The 20,264-nt window shown below is 43.8% G+C and overlaps 4 long non-coding RNA genes across 5 annotated transcripts in view; 1 reads left to right on the top strand and 3 right to left on the bottom strand.

Moving 5' to 3' along the window:
* The window catches only part of LOC142899285 (uncharacterized), a 186,917-nt gene that overhangs the window by 30,881 nt on the left and 135,772 nt on the right, over window positions 1–20,264 (top strand). The window lies entirely within an intron of this gene.
* On the bottom strand, window positions 365–12,860 carry LOC142899110 (uncharacterized). 2 transcript variants are annotated; one of them, XR_012928697.1, is made up of 4 exons: window positions 12,686–12,860; window positions 2,887–3,044; window positions 1,087–1,191; window positions 365–572 (listed from the first exon to the last, which is right to left on the bottom strand). It is a non-coding gene; the product is annotated as an uncharacterized LOC142899110 (long non-coding RNA). The 2 variants fall into 2 exon arrangements; XR_012928696.1 differs by lacking the exon at window positions 1,087–1,191 and having other exon boundaries at window positions 12,686–12,859.
* LOC142899108 (uncharacterized) lies at window positions 12,918–16,417 on the bottom strand. Its single transcript, XR_012928694.1, has 3 exons — window positions 16,120–16,417; window positions 13,988–15,277; window positions 12,918–13,095 (listed from the first exon to the last, which is right to left on the bottom strand). It is a non-coding gene; the product is annotated as an uncharacterized LOC142899108 (long non-coding RNA).
* LOC142899109 (uncharacterized) lies at window positions 16,486–20,215 on the bottom strand. The gene is made up of 4 exons (XR_012928695.1): window positions 20,103–20,215; window positions 17,345–17,499; window positions 17,014–17,228; window positions 16,486–16,659 (listed from the first exon to the last, which is right to left on the bottom strand). It is a non-coding gene; the product is annotated as an uncharacterized LOC142899109 (long non-coding RNA).

Raw genomic sequence — 20,264 nt, forward strand, 5'->3', positions numbered from 1 at the left:
TTCCCCTTCGACAGAAACAAGCGACGGCCGTCATACCAGACCAAGATATATTCCCAGAATATTAGTTTCGACAAACTAGTCAACAAATAATAGCTTAACAAAATATTTTGCAAGGTAAACCTTAAAAGAAACGTAATCTATATCTTTACAGAATGTTTTTTTTTTTTGCATGTTTTTATAAAAAGAAACAAATGTTTCTATGTATAAAAAAAACACACAACGGCTTTTTATTAGACTGTGACAAATATTATTTGATGTACTATTTAATACATTTAGTTGATTTTAATGATTGATTTTATTAGGTAGATCAGTGGTTCTCAAACTTTTTCTGTCACACCCCAGCCTTGGAGGAAGAACATTTTTCATGTCTGTTTGAAACATAGATTTTATCCACGGAGCTCATGCGACAGAGTAATTTGCCATTACAGCAGGGAAGGATGCAATGACTCAACTTGTATCACTGGCAAAGTTATGGGTGAAGCAGATGTCTAGGCAGCACTGTTATCCGTGGCCGCTTGCATCCTGTTCTGAACGATCAACTGCGACGCGTCCTCCGATCTCCTCATCAGCTCCTTCAAAAGCACAAAAAGAAGAGAACATTAAATTACCACCCATTACAACAAGTAACCACTAAACACGCGAGTTTCATTACACAGATGAGGACAGATCGTTAAGTCATTAACACTGTCCCTTAAAATTGGTTTCCACCTTGCATTTAAGAGGCTGATATCTCCTGATGGATGACGGACAGATTCCGAGCAAAGGTCACGAGAGCTCCCGAGAGAGTGTCGCAGGCTGTTCTATTAAGGAAAACCCAAACAAACGACTCTACTAATGTTCCCCATGTTGCCAGCTAAGAAACAATCGGCTCGTACATCTGACGGTGGTGGTTAAATGAAACTTTCAGCAGAGAACATTCCCGGTCTTCAGGGGGATAAGCACAGCTTGATTTAACTGGCGCACCACTGTGTAGGCTAAACGAATCTGGTGATAAATATGTTAAATAAACCTCTGCTCAAGTTTGTAACAGCATTTACAAAGCCAGCAGTGGCACCTTAATCCTACAAGCACTGACTCCAGTCTTACTCCATTTTCACCTCCGCCTCATCTTGAACTTGTTCATCACTGGCTTGTCGACTCAAACAGGGGAGGTAGTGCGAGTTCTAATTTCTTGCTCCCGAACAGTGACTGCTGAGAGGAAGAAACACACACATTATTTCTCGGCTGCATCGCTTGCTGCTGTCGTACAGAGCATAAATTGTTCCTTGCTTCTTCCGAAATTAAAAACAGGCAATATACGTGTATGTATACATACAGTACGTATATGCGTCCCTTACAGGGTTTGTCAGGTTTAAAATTAAAAATTAGAATTCCATGTGATGCATAATTTGATCACATTTAAAAATGACAAGACAAATGAATGTTTCATTACATTATAACATTAGATTTAAAAAAATGTCCCAAATCTTAATGTTCAATCTGATGCCGTGCACCTTGCACAATATGTGACATTAATGAGACATTTAGTATAGCATAGAACGGTTAGAGTGAAACAAGTTGCTCCAAATGACTGTATAACAGTTCACTACAGGGGGCTGTAAAGACAAACAAACAAACAAACAAACAAACAAGTAAAGTACAGAGAATGTTAGCACAGGTTTCCATTCTGATACAGACCCAGACACAAAAATCCTCCCTTATCTTCCTGTATTCAGGGATAGAGCATCACAAGTGCTGGTGTGTGTAAAGCAGGTTGCGCAGGTTGAGCATACTCATGTCCTTAGGGTCACTATTGGATCTGAGTGGGTGTATGTGATTAGTAAACATGATGAGTGTGGGGCACATGTGCTAAACTGTTGGGCCTTCCTTAATTAACATGAGGGAGGAACAATTAACGCTTTACGAGACACTGCGAACACAAGAGGAGCTGCTTTTTTTTCCTCCTGTGCGTGCTGCCAATCAAAAAGAACGACAGTTACGGGAATGGCGACGCATTTGAGTTGAGATAAAAGTGGCGGTGAAGGCACAATAAGCACGGATTGAATGGCACTGGAGGATGGAGGAGTGTCATAAGTAACTCTGGAGAGGTTGATTACTTAAAAGTGGCGGCGCTCAAGAGGATGAAAAATGCTTGTGGCTCTCAGGCGCCTTAAGGACGCGAGAAGAGGAGCCCTGAGCCGCTGTGAGCTCCGGAGACGGAACCATAACTCGCTGTGATCGCCGCGTGTTCGCACTCGTCAGGCGCAGGACGGTCGCACAACAATAAAAGTGTCAAACGGGGACTTAATTGTGTTTGTAATATGCAGGCCTCTAATGATGCCCACTGCTGAAGCCATTAACCACTGCGGTGGCTTAACTGCTGTAGTGGAGCACCAGGCCACCCACTTAAATGAATGTTTGATAAAACAATACAAGTCGCGGATTAACAAGCGTAAACTCCGGCACGCCGCACACAAAAGGACTCCATTGTTTCCAGGCTGGCACCAGGTTGATGAGGTGCTCAAGCATGCACACACATGCATAATGGAAATGGCATGAATTATTAATGTGTTGATTATTTAGGCTCATCTATCAAAATGATAATGAATTCGGCACCTAAACACCAATTGAGCTCGGCACGTAATTACAGTATTTAGTTGTATTTAACAAAAATGAGAGGCTAAACATTGATCTATCTTGCCGCAGCAGCGCTGTGAATGTCCCCTAAAGTCTTGGCATCCTCTCAGATGGTAATCGGAAAAATTTAAATCTACTAATTAACGGAGGAAAGGCGTGCTTTAAGGATGAAACAACAACAAGTAGTAATTGACAAAATCCAGCATCATACAACTCAGAATGTAAATCACAACAGGCTGCGATTGGCAAGAAAATCAGTAAAGGAGGCACTTGGACTGCAGCCAGGTCCTCACAGCCATTCGCCATGAGCGGTACTTGTAAACAGGCTGTGCGGCAGCACAGAGCAGCGTTCCGCCAGTCATCTTTAGAGGCATCTGGGTCATGGCCGGCTGGTCACTGTATGTGACATCCACATCGATGGCTCACACCTGCAAACAAGACATCGTGAACTCTGTGTCGCCGCAGAGAGAAAAGCGGACGCGGCGGACTTAATAGCGGCGGCTTAATCACAAAAATAGAACATCAAAGTATTTCAACCCCCAACCCGATCCTTGTAAAGAGAAGAGGTCGACACCTTTTAGATCTCAGAGAGTCGTCCGTGTTGAGAGGCAGCAGGAAGGGAAAAAAAAAACAAAAAAACGGGGGGTTAATAGCGAATTCTCCACAGACTACAGAGTTAATTCAGCTGCGGACTGACACACACACACAAAGTAGACCCCCCCCCACCCTCTCTCTCAGATTGAGCCTGCCCCCCTGGGCTCGCTTGTTTGGCTGAGGCCTGATGATTGGCTAAGTTCAGATATGTATGGTAAATGGCATCATTATAAGTATATTAAGGGGTCAGGTATGGTCGTAGCACTCTGCTTAAACAGGGCTAATTTCCTCAATATTATCCTAATAGCGTTGCCCTCTCTTCAAAAATGGCAAATAAATCACGGGTGAAGGAGTTGTTAATAACTAAGTGGCAGTCGGCTGCCTGCCTCTGCCGTCCCTATTTGTCAAAGTAAACGCTCCTGCCATGTGAATGCAAATCGCCGCCCGCGTCAACCCTGCGGTCCGCTCGACGCCAGCGCTCCATCTCCATCGACGTACTTCTCAAACGCTGCGTTTTGATATTAAACTCAGACGTGGCGAAAGAGCCGAGCTTACGGGCCGAAGCTGCAACGGTTATTTCCATCCTCCAAAAACACCGCTGACTATTTTAAAACAACGGGTTGTCAAGAATGCAGGCCTTGCATTTTCCAAAAGTGTCATCTGTACATTTCCAAAAAAAAAAAAATGTTTTTTTTTTTAATGTAGAGGTGAAATCAGACAATCAGAGAAAATGATTGACAGTGAGCTATAACACAAGTGGGGCTGATATGCAGTTGATAAAGAAAATATAAATTAGAACACAATCTAAAATTGTTCATCGCACTCACCCCTTTGCTCCGCCACGGAATTATTTCCAGATCCACATCACATTTATACACTGACCCAGAAAAATAAAACAATATTCTATTAAAACACTAATTTATCTATAATTGCATAAAAGAATATATAAAAATATGGAGTGTTAGTGAATTCCTGGCTGTGAATTCAGGCACCAGGCAGCACCACAGCCGTGTGCTCTGAAGCCTTCACACAAACACACACTGGGTCCTCGTCCTCTATGCATCAGGTTGGCGGGGGCCCGGGTGACGGACGCGCCGTGCCATTCACATGACTCACTAAAAAATTGTACCGCGACGTCTCATTGTCGCCGTTCACAAAGCCGTAGGAAAGGTAAGACTGGATTGTACCTGTTTTCTATTGCCTTGCATTTTCATTAAAAACCCCGATACTGCAGCTGGGGCCCCTCCGCTTTACAATGCGAGGAGAGACTGCAAGGGCAAACATATGTGACCCACTTCTTCCCATCAAATAAAGTAGGCAGCTTTTAGCAACAGGTTTGAATCTAAATTGATGTTTAAATCCAGACAGGTTTGCCCATGTGGCTCTCCGCTGTCTGAGCCCTGCGTGAGGGGAGATGGCTAAAAATCTATCCCGCCTCTATTCAAGCACACGCTGTTTATAGCCCTTGTAGTTCCCGTTCTTAATTATGCTGTCAGTGGATCCCTTCCCATTTTGGGTCAACGCTTCGGCTGAAAATTAATTCTGAGGTGTCATTATACCACTCTTAGCCCGTAATGGGGGAAAAAAAAGTAGCTTTTGTCCCGAAGATGAAGTTAGGATAAGAGCAGCTTTTCTGATTTAAGCGACAGAGACTCCAGATTTATTTTTTTGATAGCAAGCAATCCGAAAATGTAATTTTATCACGCAATTAAAAATGCATAAAAACATGCCATTTATTTATAATAAGAGGAAAGCAGTTGTCATTCTCTGATACACAAATGCGTGGATTTACAATTTAATGCTGATCCCTCCTTTAATCTATTTTCAACAACCATCCAGCCTGCACTCAGGGTCATGGGGGTTCGCTGGAGCTTCGGCAGGGTTGCGCCCTGGACAAGTGACAGTTCATCGCAGCGCCACATGGACAGACAACCATTCGCACTCACCCTCACACCTACGGCCAATTTATGAGTGTCTGAATCGGGATTTGAATTAATGGAGATGTAACTCAAAATGTTTTAAGCAGAACCGACTGTGGTGATGCTGATAAAACAGAATTTTTCAAGAGGCAGTCGTGTTCCGAGCCTATGTCTACTTATTCCGATTTATAGACCCAGAAAATATATACAGTAAGTATATGTGCAAAGATGGAGTCAAAAATGGTGCTCAGCTGTCACAAACTGTAGTTTAGTTTGTCAGGTTTTATTCATTTCATTTTGTTTATAGCATTAATTCACAAAACCTACATAGATGATGTGCTATTAGAGTTCCATGTAGTGAATAATTTAATTACATAAAAAAAAAATGACAACACCAACTGACGTTTCAAACATTAGATAAAATAGTGTTCTAAGGTTTATATACACAAAACCACATATGCCAGATATCCAGGCATTGGCGAGAGATCTCACTTTATCTAACAGTATGTAATGGATGTATAATAAAAGAGAAAAAAAAATGGTCCCACTGAGCGTCCCACTGTGCGAGAGTGAAACCGGCTGCGTTACAAACAAAGCGCTTCATTTTACAGCTCTTGGATCGATAGGCAGTCGGTGTAGCCACACGCTGCGAGCAGGGGGTTAAATCATCATAAACCAGTCCATTTCCAATATCATAAATCCAGGGAGGCTTCAACAAAACCTAACCCTGACGAATGAAACGAGGCTCCGGTGGCTCGCCGCCATAATAATGAGAGACATTTCGGGCGGTCGACCGCAGGTAGCCGGCGCGGAGGTTAAACACTGACGGGGCATCGCTGTGAGGCAGCAAAATCGCTTTAGCATGACCTATTGTCTGGGAGATTGGAGCCCTCGGAGTTCCTCGGCATCGTAAGGTCAAAGGTGAAGCTTTAAATGGTGGAATCAGTGTATCGACACAATAAGACCTGACAGTTTATTAGACGGCCCCGTGACACATTTGTTCCCCGTGCCCACTGTTTGCCTCGCCTGTTTTCCCCAAATCCCAGGGGGGGGTGGGGGGGGTGCAGCAGAAGAGGCACCCTTTCTACTCGTATGGATCTCTGATCTGGCCTTTAAGTATTTATCTCTCTCACAGATAAGTAATGAAATAAAAGCTTGGGCGCCGTGTGCTCCAACTGCCCTCGACAACACTTCTCCCGATCTCGTCTCGGCTCTGTCCATCTCGCGGCCCCCTCCTACCTTTCCAGGAAGGTGACCGGGTCCGCCGAGACACAAAAACCTCCGACATGACAGACAGAGGGAGGGAGGGAGCGTCGGAGCTCTGAGGGACAGTGAAGGCCACAGTCTTCAGCTGACAGGTGCCATGGAGCTCACGTCAACCTCCAGCAGGAGGTCTACCGCCAGTGTTGGGCGGGTGTGGTAGTGGTGTTGGTGGTTGTTGCTGGGGGTGGGGGTTTTACACCTCCAACACAACACCTAGGCCAGACGTGGGCAAACTACGGCAAACTTGAAGAGATGATATTAATAGGAATGAAGTCATAAAATTGCTGTATTTCGTCCATTTTTTTCACTGTTTTAAGAGTCATTTCAATTAAGAGCTAAATACTGTGCGGCTTCAAAGACAGATATTGTGTTGTAATGCTTTTGTTCATTTTCAATAGACATTAAAGCACATGTTTTTTAACATATCCCATGATATATTTTTTCCTCCTATGAGGTGGGTCACCAAAACACCCCATCCTTCTGCCCCTGCTCGGGCCCCCTCTGTCAAATTTTAGCTGTGGTCCACCAGTCAAAAAGTTTGCCCACCCCTGACCTAAGCGCACAGTAGAAAGGAAAAAGTCAGCAACGTCACACGCGAGCGAGAAAAAGTTAAACAGCATTGGAAACTCTCAGAGCAGCTGCGTAACGAGCAAATTAATTTGTCGGTTCGCATTGGAAACATCTGTGGACTAGGACAAACATTCAAAAAAAAAAAAGAAAAGAAAAAAAAGAAATGTGGCGTAAGTGGGTGCATTTGCAGTTGAATAGTATTCAGCGGCTGACAATAGGTGTGTGACCTTGCCAATGGAAGGTTGTCGGTAGGCCGGCCGTGACGGGCAGAGCCACGGCTGGATCTCGGCTGAGCGTCTCGCCGTTAGCGACTAGCGGCTGGTAGAGGACGCTGAGGTTTTTAACCCTGAGGTGTAAACATTCGATGTCATGTTACGGTCGACCCAGCCAAATGACTTAGACAGACTTTATTGATAGGGGGGCAATAGCTCGGCTTGGCGTGTCATAGCCATGTTAGCTGCGTTTCCATTACCCTTAGAATTGCGCAAAATTCTAGGGGTAATGACAACCAAAATATCGCAATAAAAACCTGGTGATGGAAATGCCTAAACTTGGAAAAAACCTCTCAAATGTCGCTAAAAGTGACGTACCGGGTCACGTGACCTGCTCACTTCAAGTGAAAATGGCGCGTTATGTTTGGACGCGGGAGGAGATGGAATATTTTTTTTTTTACAAGTAATCAAAGAGAAAAATACAACAAACATTCTTGACAGCAAACAAACCTAAAGCAAACAAAAGCAAACGTAACTCTCGTCAAATCTCGTCCTGCTAGATTTTACGATTATGACTTATGCGCTTCACACCATTCAATGGAAACAACCTGCAAATCACGATTGCACTGTGTCCAAACAATAGAAATGTCGCTTTTATTTAGCGAGAAACTGTAACGGCAACGCAGCCAGTGTCGGATGTCAACTCGTGTCGTGTGACGACTCCGGCCGCACGCTCGTTATCCTTGAGACCTTTTTAGGCGGCTGCCTCAATTTCTGCTGCGGGCGCCTGACGTCCGCTGCGGGGAGGGTCTGCGGGTGAGTGACAGCCTATTATCAGAAGGCCTCAGGAATCTAATGGCTTTAACACGCGGACGCAGAGACGGCACCTGCCCTCAATAACAACTCCCTCCGCTGGGCAGCTGATGAATGCCTGAGCTAACCCCATCTATCAGGGGATCAATCAGGGCACCGGCCCCCGGATCGATATCACTCTTGTTTCTGTAACTAGAAGACGCCATAATGGTTTCACCACTTAATTACGCCGTTAATTTCTCACTCTTGCTCCAGACGTCTCTTTTTTTTAAGCAGCTGCGTACTTTTCCACGTCCGTTCCAAGGTTTCGACACGTGCTTCGGATCGCGCAGCTGGAATATATGAAATTAAACTCCCTCTCCCATCCAAACGCTGCAATAGGTGTGGAAAAAGATTTTTAAAAAATCGCAGAAGGTTCCTATTGCCACTTTTGAATGCTCCTTTGGTAATAACTCTTTGCTCAAAGTGCTGGAAGAAATAAATGTGATATTAAATAAAGGCCCCGGCCCTTGAACCCATTCTCTGGATTTTTCCAATGAAATTAGCGTCACTGACAGAACCACTTCACTGAAGCCTCTTAAGGTTCTCCTGGGTGTGAAGAGATGTGTTCTTTCCTCTTCAGCTCTTTAAAAAGGCTGCCGGATTCTGGTTCAGGAAAAACCATTCAAGCCTTTCTTTGTTATCTGAGACCTAATTTTAGGGTTATTTATTGGAGTTAACACAGGTAGGGCCATACTGTCTGGTGTGGACTTCTCTGTCTAGCGTAGGAGCCACAGACAACGACTACGTATGTATGATCACCCATATTTCAGATGACTGATTGAACCATTGTTTTTTTTGTTGTTTTTTTTTAAATTGCTGTTATGATGGAGGAGGCATTAGCATTTGATATGTTGTAATCTATAAACCCCCATGCCTTTGTACTTTAGCGTGAAACTATCAAAAAATAACTAAATATAAATAAAATGACTCAAAGTCACAGAAGTGTATTGCTAAAAATAATGTAAATGCTAATAAAGAATGTCTAATATGATAAAGTTCACGTAAAAACGTGAAAATTTCACAAAAATCACAATTTCATTTTTTTTTTTTTTTTTTTTTAATATTGCAGCAATACGCTTCTGTACGAAATAACACAAAAATGGAGCGCTAAAACACAGTAGCGCCAACTGGCACAGCCAGGATATTTACGATATTAAAGACATGATTGGATGAGACGTCTTTGTTCTCCGTCCTTCCGTCCGGGGCTTCACTTTGTGTCGACTGCACGCCGTCTGGCTCGGGCGGAGAGCAGACTGGAGAGCGTTTGTGCAGTTGGTATTCCGCTCATGAAACAGCCATCATCATATTCAAGTACTGTAAGAGGCGAGGTCAAACGCTACACAGCGATCCCCCCCCCCCCTATACAAGCCATGAAGCACACAATGGCGCGGCAAAAAGTGTAAGGGAACGGGTGTCATTTTCAACGGAAGAATAAGCTCACCCCGGGACTTTGCCTTTGCAGTTCACCCGAACAGCGGGACGGGGAGGAAAGAAAGAGAGGTACTTTGCCATAAATTATATGGACTTAAACTGCGCAGAGTAGGCTGTGATAGGATTGGAGCGTTGCTTGGTGTCCACATAAAGCCAAAACAATCTGGTCATAAATAGAGGCGATGTCGCCCCTGTCTGTTTGATTGCCCTCCCGTCTCTCAATTTGCTTGGGATGCCACAGCACAGTAGAGGCCGTTTCAGAAACCAGCTGCAGCACTTCCTGCTTCATCTTGTTGACTCATTTAAAGGGCAATGTCAAACAAAACCCAAACGAATATCGGATTTATATGCTCGGGAGAGAAGACTTGAATCTCGCTGACTTTGATTTTTGTATTTTGGGTACAGAACCATTTTCTCTGGCCTGCAGGTTAAGCTGAAAAACAGACTGATGTCACAGAAATCCCTACAGACTTAAAAAAAAAAAGAGAAAAGAAAAAAGAAAAAAGAAAAAAAAGAAGAAGAAATTATTTATAAAAATAAACATTTAAGGCAACATGAGGTGACACAAGTTAATCCTGTCAAGGTACAAGACCGGACCTGATAATTAAACTCCTATTTATAATCAGAGTGGCATGTGTAGCACACATCTGTATTAATCCCCCGCCTCCTTTTAAAGGGGTGCCGTTGATCAAATGAGCCATTTCGCTGACAAACTTAACCTAAATAAGGTGTTGCTCAAGATCTGTTTGTACGCAGCACGACTGAAAGGAACACTCCATCTGTTGACGCTATTACGTGTAATTTTTACCCTCTTGTGCCTAATGATCCATGCGCAAGCTGTGTGAGTGCTGAAGTGTGTGTGTGTGTGTGTGTGTGTGTGTGTGTGTGTGTGTGTGTGTGTGTGTGTGTGTGCGTGCGTGTGGCCCCCTTCAGGCATTGCATGGGTGCAGATCTACATGTCTTTAACCTCTCTCTGTGAAAATTCTAAAAGACACCCGGGGGCTTTCTGCCGGCTGAACCACTGTGCTGGAGGTTGTGCCCCTCCCCCCCCCCATGTAAACACACACACACACACACACACACACACACACACACACCTATATGTAAAGTGCCTTTGCTGATCCAAGTCCTCCTCCGACCCTGCGAGTCTTTCTGTGGTACCGCCAGAGGGGATCTGATTGTTGGTGTTATTCTGAAGGACCCACATGGCATTGTTGTGAGCCAGGCCTTCTCATGCTGAGCTCTCTGAAGAAGCAATAATTAAAAAAAACAAAAAAAAAAAAACTGTATACACACACACACACACACATACCATTGTAAGCCAAGGCCAAGCACACTATTAAAAGCCCCAGTGATTTTAAAGGATGTTAACATTTCACTGAATTGTGACGTATTTGCGTAATGTGCCCCTCAGTCTCCACTTATTTGCCGCTACTTCAGCCGGCCCAGCCTTTAGTAAACAGCTATGGCGTGAATTAATATTTAAAAACCTTTCATCTGATAATTTGTGCCTCATTATTAATTCATTAAATCGCTACCATTTTTTATCGTCGTAGCGCCAAACAATTTGCCAACGTGCGCAATTGCGAGCATACATCCTTGCTACCAGCGCCTTTACAGTTACAGGACGCATCTTCCCGGCAATGAGCTCCATTAACGAGCGGCGTATATCTCACGCTATACTGTTTAAACATCCATCTGCAGCTTCTGCTGCAAGGAGGGGACAGCCAGAAGATGAACTGGGATAAAATATTCATATTTTATCTACCTAACCAACGACGTTGTCCCCGCGATCTTTCAGCGTGCGGAGCTAAATTGCTGTCTTCATTATGCCCGAGTACAATAACAGCGGGACTGCGGGCGACGTTTGTGCGGATGAACCCAATTTACTCGTTAATTGTTGTCTAAATGTAAAGAGTCACGCAATGAGGAGCACAGGATGCAGGCTTTGCTTTGATTAAAAGAGTAAGGTTTGGAATAAAGGCCAGTTAAAGTGTTGTGTCCATATGGCCCTGAAGCCCCGAGGCGGCCGGCCTACACTGGAGGCCTCGGCACTCTTCCCTCTCCATGGGACCCCAGCTGGTGAAACAAACTCCATTTACTTTCCTGCGCTACCCCAGCCACCATTATGGACTTTGGCTGTGGCTCAGCCATTCTGTGCCATAATTAACAGCAGCGATGCAACAGCAATTACAGCGCCGCACCGCGCATACACCCAGAACCAAAGAAAGGAGCTAATAGGGGCAAAACAGAGAGAGAGGCCGTAGGACGAGACGAGACGAGACGAGAGGACGGGCGCTCTCCTCGCAAACAAAATAAAATGTAAAAAATCGTTGTGCTCTGAGCCCACGATCATTAGACGGTAATTAGTTTACACAAAGCGCCAAATTAAACGGCAAAAAGCGGTAATTAACGCATGACAGAAAATCAAAGGTAACTATGTAAGCATATGAGAAATAAGAGCCAGGGGCTTACAAGCTGCGTTAGCGATTAAAATTGTAATAAAAGAGTGGCTTGTTAATGATGTTAAGCATCTTTTTCTTTTTCAAGTAGGTCCGACATTTGTGTGTGTGTGTGTGTGTGTGTGTGTGTGTGTGCACTAATGGCTCAGAATAAATAAATAAATAAATATTCATATTAATTTGTGGAAATCAGCAATAGCTGTGTAATAACAGATATTTTATGTCTGGATCAAATGTTCTTCAGCTGCAGGAACAAGGTCTTATTCTACGTGGAGCACTGGTGTTATGTGCAACTGGACACTCTCCATTCTAATTGATGGCCACTGTCTGACCTTCGCGTTAACATCACCTCTGAGGAGAAGTAGATCCACACCTTTTGTTAAGGTTGTCTGGAGCGCAATCTCCATCTCAGTGTATGCCACTGTGACGTTATCTTAAATCCTTGTGGCCGTTACCGTTTAAACTTTAAATGGCCAGTTCTTCATTGGCATGAACACAATAATAAAAGCAATAAACTTTTATTTGTATTGCACTTTTCTAAAGCCAGCGCCACTCGGGGAGCCATAAAGAGAAAAATATTATGGAAAGAAATATCAATTTAGTAGGAAGATATAAGGGAAATTTAAACACTAGCCTAAAACTCGAGCACTTTCAATAAAGCAACGCCTCAGAAGCGGTATGTGAAATGTTTTTCTTTTTTAAGACGTGTTGCTATTGATTATGATGGAGAAAGTGGGATGTAATCCCCTGAACTACACTTTACCTGAATGGCTTTTGTATTCCATAGCCGAGGACCATATCGATGGTATTCCTGAAGGGCTCGTTTGTGGCAGCTGAGGTGGCGTACGTCACAGTGTGCTGTGCCCGAGTCCATCTTGGACATCGCTGAACATCCACGCTCTGAGTTAAGAGCTCGAACTGGGTTTGGTGGGGACGCGTTTAACCAGAGAGTAAAGGTGAGAATAAACACAAACATCAGGTGTTTACAAGGCAGTACTCAGGCACATTCTTGACCTCTGACCCGGTCCAGGGAGCATAGATGTCTCCTCCAGCAGGTGGTACATCAACCTCTGCTCTCGTGAAGATAGAGTTGGTTCTGGTGCCAGGACCGGGACCCCCAGACTGAAGTCCGGACTGTGCTTCAGCAGCGTGGGCGAGCCACGTGCTGTGGTTCTGGGAGACAAAATGGGGAAACTAGAATTCCTCCTGGGGGCAGGAGCATCTTCCACGGGTTGTTTCCAGACCTGATTTATCACCAGGTACACACAACAGATCTATTACTGTAGTAGCCAGCAGGGTTTTGACCTCTTCTGCATTCCAGCAGGTTGAATTGATAAAAATGGCCTGTGGGAGACCTCCCCAATCCTTCACATCTTTAATGTGCGTTCACAATGAGCTCCTTGGGAATATAACTAATTACTCCACATCTGTATTTATTTGATCCACATGGAATTATCCCTTCTGTCAGTGGCAGAATGTGCTGCCAGCCATGGGTAGCAGCGATTCATCTCGGCAACACGCCTGGCACCGTTTAACAACAAAACAGCAGGAAAATCAATAGAACGAGATGAAGACGACCACGTCGCCTTGCACACTCAATCTACAGCGGAAGGACGTAAACAGAAGGACGGGACGGCTGCGCGTAAAATGACACCTTGATTTTCACTGTGTTAAGGTGCTCAAAGGACATTTTTTACTTGTCTCTACTGCTGAAGATCATTAAAGCATCTAATATGGATTTGAATTATCTGCCGAGCAGCAGTTAAAGCCCATTAAATGTATTGTAATTAAGTGTAGCATAATATCCTTTTAGAGTGTTTACTTTGCAACAACACAGCTGTTTAATTCCCAAAAAGGAATGAAGAATAAAATAACAGACAGCTTGTGGCTCTCAAAGGACGAGCGCGGAGTAAAAGTCTCCTCTATTGCCCTCTAGAGGACAATCCAGAAACTGCAGCTTGTTATGGGCGTCTGGGTGACAGAGAAAAAAAAGTATAGAAAGAGGGTAACCTAAAATCCAGTTTCCAGAGAGGTTCCATCGATATGTAAATTAGTTTGAAATTACCAGGAAATGATCAACAGCCTCTGGCGTGAGGACGACAAAGCGTCTGATGGGAGAAGATGTGTCGTTTCCAGCACCGTCTTTGGCATCTTCCCACTTCAGGAGGCCGGCATGATACTGCAAGATGTCTTCTCCTACATAGATCACCCGAACATTTCTGTCTGAAAACATTATGAAAAGATAAATGATGAAAGGATGGATCAACATTTAAAGATTGAGAACAATGAGACGTGTGCAAAAAAAAAGGGAGGTTGGACCTCTGATATCAACTCTATTTGCATTCCGTTTCTGTTGCTGGCTCTGGGAGTGTGATGTGAAAAAAGAAGGTCACGACATTTTAAGACTTTCGGGAAAAAACACATTTGTGTCTTCTCTCATTGGAAATATGTATTAAACAAACTGGCTCTGTAAGGCCGCGCCCAGCGAAAGATTTCAGGACACGGAGATCCGGTCGAATCACAGCGGGGCAATCTGATGATTAATTTAGCTTAATAATTAGCAGATGAGGTGCGTGCCGAGCACTGGGAGTCCTGTTGCACTGTGTCCAGCCGCCACTGAGCTACATCCAGCGTTACCTCCAGGATTTTACTCAGTGTCTGTCTGGATTTCTGCCTGGGAGAGAATCCTCAACTGAATCAAGGTAATTAAATGATTGGATTCATGCTAATTAACAACAATGGGGTTCATCTTTCTAATTATCCTTGCTCACACGGCACTCTCCGTAGCCACCCCAAGAGCAAATAAAGCATTCCATCTGCTGGTAATTAGGCTTAATAATTTCAGAAAATCGCTCAATGATTTACAGTGCACATGCCTGATTACAGTGGAAATGTGAGCGCCACGGTGAAATTAGAACGAGATCTCGGTTTGCTCTCTTTTGTCTCGAGCAGCAAACACAGCGGCCTCCTCATCTCCGAAGGCTTTTTTATTTTTTTCTTCTTTTCTTAAGAAACGCCATAAAACAAGACCTTTGTGCCGCTTGCAAATATTCAACGTAATGGCTTTTCATTTGCTTAATCTGCAAATTAAACCGCAATTGAGACCAAATTGTTCAGCTCCCTGGCATGGGGACTGTCATCATCCTATGAGTGCTTTCCTGCAGAGAGCCATTTGAACGAGACGGAGCGTCTCCGCCGGGGCCACGGGCTGGGCCGGCGCGTTGAGACGGGGGATGACTGCGGCTGCATCAGATGTGTGTGTGCGCGCAGCAGACAGAGGAAAGCGACCTAATGAAGGGATGTGGATAATGGTCCTCTTGGAGGACTGGATGTCTTTCCAGTTGGCTGCCAGATGCTGGGGATGGAGAAGAGGAGTGATCAGAGAGGGGCCTGCTTCAATGCACGCACGCACGCACGCACGCACGCACGCACGCACGCAAACACACACAGACACACACACACACACACACACACACACACACGCACGCACGCACGCACGCACGCAGGCACACAAATCATCACACCGCCGCATAGCCAACACATCAGGACAATATCTCTCAGGGCTATCCGAAGCAAACCAAGCATAAAATACCACCTTAATTAAATTAAGGGTTTACTTTAGGAACATCTCCATGCAATTAATTCAGTGTGTAAGGTACATGATGCTACTGCCAGTGGAAGATTAGCAGGCTTAATTAACGGGGTATCAATGTTTAAAGAGTGAGAACATACATTAGGCAAATGTAAATCCGCACGGGCAGCCGTGTTAAATCTAAATGAACTCGTGGCCACTAATTAACATGGTGTCAGCACTTCTAAAGATGTTCCGCCCAAACGACAGGACAGACACGTCACCTGGGCTCAAATTAAAAAATGAAAAAAGGGGGGGAGGGAAAAATGTACACGACGTGAAATTGCTCTATTAAGGAGCTATAGGAAAGAAAAAAAATCTAATGCTAAAGATTTCCATAAAAAAGGAACTTTGGAACAGGCTTGCAGGAAGCTTCAAATTAATCCTGAATTCCAAAAAATATACACAAAATATTTAGTTATTTTTCACTTTTAGTTGAAATCTAAAGAAATCATCTCTGATCATATTTCACTGAGAGTTACTAGATGCATGGACAGATAGATAGATAGATAGATAGATAGATAGATAGATAGATAGATAGATAGATAACCTGAGCATCACTTCACCTCTGCTGCTATAACTCTCCAGTTGTCTGAGACGGCGAGCCTGCAGGGCTTTCCTGACACGTCACAGCTGAGCGCGCATCAGCAAAGCCACGGCCATGCATGGTCCTCCACTGGTGCCCACACATGTGCAGGTAGGGCCATCCGGGCTTCATAGCGCCTCCAGCAGGAGTGTATGTGAATGGCAGCTGCCGAGACGCCTCCATCTCCCCTGTAATGCTCATCTGGGCCTGAGACCAAAAACCTCCTCCTTGTTTTTTTTTCCCCAGCTCAAAGAGGAGGTTGATTGTGTGTGTGTGTGTGTGTGTGTGTGTGTGTGTGTGTGTGTGTGTGTGTGTGTGTGTGGGGAGGGGGGGGGTCGGAGGGGGGGGCTATTCTCCAACTCAAAGGCAAGTCCCTGTGATGCTTCTCCAGAGCTCCCGGAGCACACGAGCTGAAACTCTGCCTGAAGAAGCAGAAATCTGCCGCAAGTGGGTCGACCCTTCCCTTTATTGGAGCAAAGGGGTATTTGCTGCCGGTGCTTGAAACAGCCACAGCTAAACTCTTCAAAACAAAGAGAATAATGCCGCCAATTATGCCACTGATCATTGACTTAAAGCAACTCGTTAGTTTATGTACATTTCACACTTCGAAATAAATAACTTGAATTTGTAAATATAATTTTTTTTAACATTTGCTGATTGCATCACTGACATAGTGTCCATGAGTGTCTTGTTAGGGGATTGCCTGCCCAGCACCCTCTAATTAATAGGATAAAATAAGGTAAGACAAGATAAGATAAGATTTGATAAGCATGCATTGCCTCTCAACAGGGAAATACAGCAGTCAAGTAGTAGCAGTACGGAGAAAAATTCTACATAGGTCTCTGTCTGTGCATGCAAAAATCTATTCACATACTTGGTTTGAAGGTGATGTCATTGTCCCTAGGAGGGGGTTGGGGTCCCTGTCCATGAAACACGCCTGTCCAGCTTCGTGCTTGAACGCTGCCATTAGAAGAGTGGCCGACTGTAATAGCTGATGTTGCGTGCGAAGCGTTGCCATAAAGCGAGGTGTGCTCGCACAAGAGGGTGATGAGGAGACAACCAAGGTTATACGGTCCCATAGCAGGCTAGCTGGGAACACAATCAGAAGAAGGGCCGTTATCCTCCCTGTTACAAGTCAGTGAATCATAAACAAACAACTCAATGTAGTACGCCGCGTTGGTGCAGAGTATGTGAACGAGTCTTACCTGAGGGACCAGACTGTTGCCTTTTACATCCACAGTTGTAAAGGTCACGGTGGGAGGTCTTGGAGGCCACAAGGAGGGGTGGATTCTGTCAACTCACTTGTGAACAGATTCAGGCCTCTGTTCCTATTTCAGCCGCTGTGACACCTGGAGCCTGTCTGATTGAAAGTAACAAGTCAAGCACGCTGCACAGTAAAAATGCAGATATACTCATTATTTCAAGAAGCTGCCTTTTTTCTTAGTACTACGATGTTATGATTGGCTGTTGGTATAAAACAAAACAAAAAATATCTGCTGAAAGTAGGATGCTGAAATGTAGGCAACAGATTTATTTTCAATTTAGTTCATTGAATTATTATGCACACAACTACTGTTTCACTGAATAAATTAAAACTGCATTTACATAGAAATATAAGTGTGCTTACATAGAAACAATTGCATTTGTTTTTGCTCAAAACATGCAAAGTTTGTTTTGCACTGCTCTCCTTCCCAGACCACTGAACCGTCTATCTGACAGACCACAGGTAGCGGCCAGACGCTGGGAAGAACTCCCCCCCCCCCTCAGAGGCAAACATCTGTTTCAGACAGGGTTGGAACCTTTCGGAACACTGAGACAAATGCAGAAGGCTCAGTGCTTGGCGCAGGTGTGCAGCGGAGAGGAGTTGCACTGAGTTGCAGGCAGCGAGCCAGCGGTGAGCAGTTGGTGAAGCTCCGGCTGTCTTATTGGCATGCTGGACCAGGTACTCAATTCTGTCCTGAGACAGCTGTAAAGCAGCAGCCCATAGCGCAGCAATCAGGCGCCTGTTTCCTTAGAAGAATGCTGATGCGCTGCAATCTGCTGCTTTCTGCCCCGTGCGGCCAGCGCTTCCCGTCTCTCCGACACCAGAGTGACAGCCTGGGCTCCTCCCTCACCGGTCAGTTAGAGATACACTTAAACCACACTGAAGTCAAAACTTTGTGAGTCGCACAGCTAATGCGGACCTCTGCGATGATTAATTTGTTCGTAAAGACAAGTGCTGGGTGTCATCTCTGAGTCAGGTGACCTTTAACAGACCGTCCCGGTGAGCATGAGGCTCAGAGCATCTATTAATGCAGACGCGTGTCATCACTCTTCACTCCGGGGTGAAGTGTCTTGGTGTCTTGGTGAAAGGACAAAGCATCGGGAAAAGGAACAAACACCCCCTTGATCTTAGCTGTAGCACAGCCCGACACACTGACTACAGCGCAAATCCTTCCAAGGCCATGTGTGAAATAACATTAACAAACACTTGAAACATGAATCAATGTCTCACAGCAATTTAGAGAGGGGGTTGGGGGCGGTTGATGTCATTTTGAACTGGCTCTTCATTTTATTTTATTATGATAGTTTTCTAGGTTTAAGGCCACTGTGTTGAAACAATACAGAGGTAAGTTTATGCTGTATTTTATTTTGAACGACTGTAACAATATATTTTACAATACTTTAAAGAATTATGTTCTTCTTTTAAGGACTTTTTTTTTTTTTTTTTTTTAGCAAAGAACAATTTCCACTGAAAACAAATAACATAAGAATGCGCTAAATATTATAAATACCTTTTTAGTTACACAGAAGTGACTGACTGGATTTGTTGTCCTTGTGTGAATAGCTGGGAGAGGTATGGCAAACTTCTGGTGCATTACAGCTCTTTTGTTTGGGCGATCAGGATTACATGGCAAACACTCTGTTAGATCAAACTTTTGACTAATTGAGGCAAAGAAGGGAGCGGTTTCACCGTCAGTTGAGCTGATCTTCCACCCAGAGTGTACCTTTTTAATGTTTGAAAATTCATGAGCTTGTGATCAAGTTATACCAACTTTATATTTTCTCCAAGTGAAGCTGCTAAGAGATCTCGGCTCGGTGGACACAGAATTCGAAAAACTCTCCCCTCTTCAATATTTAGTAGAACTTTCAGCTGTTTGGGCACCGTTTTCATAAATTTTCAGGGTTCGCAGAGTTATGGAAAACCTGGAGAAGGCATGGAATTATTTTTTAAAAATCACTGAAAGTTTTGGAAAAGACATGAAATTTGATCGTGCCCCTTAAGAAGTCGCAGAATTGGTTTGTTGTTCTATCCTAAAGTAGGTTCTGCACCGTCCCTGCATCTTGTGTCTCCAACAATGATACGGCTCTGTGAACCTTTTTTTTTTTTTTTTTTTTAATTATTATTATTAAACTGAAGACCAACACAAATACTATCCTTTTTTTGTATTTGTTAAGCAATTATTGCAACCATAATGCAATTGACAAAGGTTCACATGACTTATAAATTTATTTGTATTTATAAATTGCAGTTAAGTCAAGGAAATTTAATGCAAGGTCATGAAAAAGTCATGGAAAAGTTTAGACATTTTGTCAGTGAACATAAGTGGGAGCCCTGGACAATTCAGTAAGTATCTATTTAATGGACATGACAATAACTACTCACATTTGTATATGATTGAAATTTGAATATTCATTTCTAATGAATTTATTTCAATTTCCATGATCTAAGTCGACACAGCGAGCATCTGTTAGCATGATTCTACTTGTACATCGCTGATGGTTATTTTCTCAAGACTGCACCTGTGTTTTCTCAAGTCATCTTGAACATTTTAGATTTAAATCGTGTAGTTGATAATGAAAAATAACATTTGAGAATAAAAAAAAAAAAAACATAATAATTTCATTAACCGTGTTATAGTTTGGCTTGAAGTTGACTGAGGGGGAAATTCAGGACAGCAGCAGTTAATACAAATAGAATACTTCCTCATACTAAATTCAATAGCCGTAAACGAGTACTGTGTTTAGCCATCATTGTAAATATATAATCCCGAAAAATGTCAAAAGGAATTTTAAACAACCCTGAACGCAAAAAACAATTTACACGCAAAACTGCACCGGAAGAGAACCTCGAAGCAGCTGCGC

This window comes from Nelusetta ayraudi, unplaced genomic scaffold (genome assembly GCF_046127955.1).
Source record: "Nelusetta ayraudi isolate G7.1 ecotype Tasmania unplaced genomic scaffold, CSIRO-AGI_Nayr_v1 ptg000071l, whole genome shotgun sequence".
Taxonomy (NCBI): Eukaryota; Metazoa; Chordata; class Actinopteri; order Tetraodontiformes; family Monacanthidae; genus Nelusetta; species Nelusetta ayraudi.